Source organism: Micropterus dolomieu, linkage group LG22, assembly GCF_021292245.1.
Source record: "Micropterus dolomieu isolate WLL.071019.BEF.003 ecotype Adirondacks linkage group LG22, ASM2129224v1, whole genome shotgun sequence".
Classification (NCBI taxonomy): Eukaryota; Metazoa; Chordata; class Actinopteri; order Centrarchiformes; family Centrarchidae; genus Micropterus; species Micropterus dolomieu.
In genome coordinates, this window is record NC_060171.1 from 33,701,960 (window position 1) to 33,703,430 (window position 1,471).

The following is a 1,471-nucleotide window of genomic DNA, read 5'->3' on the forward strand; positions in this document are numbered from 1 at the left end:
CTCCATCAACTGCAAGATGCTATCCTATCAATATGGGCCAACATTTCTAAAGAATGCTTTCAGCACCTTGTTGAATCAATGCCACGTAGAATTAAGGCAGTTCTGAAGGCGAAAGGGGGTCAAACACTGTATTAGTATGGTGTTCCTAATAATCCTTTAGGTGAGTGTATATTTATATGTACACAATATTCTCTTCCATTGTGTTACTTCTGCACGGCATAGACCCAGAATAATGCATCTGGAACGCTGTTCTTCTATTCCATATTTATATATTTCTACATTTATTTATGTCGACCGTATGTTTGTCTACGTGTAGCACTTTATCACCACAGCAAATTCCTCGTATGTGTAAAACATTACTTGGTGAATGACCTGTTTTTCCAAAATCTATGAGTTAAATTTATCTGGCCATCCGACCCATTTGATTAACACCATGTCCCAGCCTAGTCTTTTCTATTAAATGTTTATAATAATTTTCCATCTGTGGCTCGTAAAATGTTCCCTGTAATATTTCACTCAGTCTTTTAACCTTGGCACACATTCCTTTACAGTGAAATATTCATGAGTATAATTTTGCTCATCTTTTTTAAAAGGGCCGCGTAGTTTTGAAATTCTTACAGTATCGCCCACCTTATATTTAAAACAAATTACTCTTGTTTTATACAAGTTGATAAATATGATGTCTTGTCACATTAATCTGTTTCATTTTAATACTATAACTTAATTGCAGGAGGTGACTAAATCCTGCAGTATATCTACGTATCGCTTAGAATTATTGGCTGTTAAATAATGCCACATTTTAGATTTCAGAGTCCTATAAAAACACTCTGCCACATCAAGTGAGACTAAGGCATCTGTAGTAAAGTGTACATTACTATTTTCATTAATGCTAAGAACGCTTTTCCCTCATCTGTTTGAATTTTATGCGGTATTCTACCTTCAGCTAAGATATCTCTAAAGGATGCTGTGACGCATTTACCACTTTTTTTTTACAACGCACCCATGCGTGTTTTGAAAACAAATCTATACATGTTAATAAATAGCATACCCCATTCAAAAGTGACCAAAACATCAGCCAGGAAACATAGGAACTGAGAAGTGGTCTGTGTCACCACCTGCAGAACCACTCCTCTATTGGGGGTGTCTTGCTAATTGCCTATAATTTCCACCTGCACAACAGCATGTGAAATTGATCAGCTGTCAGTGTTGCTTCCTAAGTGGACAGTGTGATTGACTTTACATTGTGGTGTTTAAGTGTTCCCTTTATTTTTTTTTTGAGCAGTGTATTTCTCATCACCTCCTCCATGATCTTTGTTACAAAGACTGACGCTTCAACGTCTGTGTTCAAGTATTTTATTTCCAACAACATACGCAACATATCCATCAGCAATGATTACAAGCGTACACTTCAGAAAATCAGTACAAGCACCTACAGTATGTTTTTACAAACCAAAGATTCAGTTAAGCAATA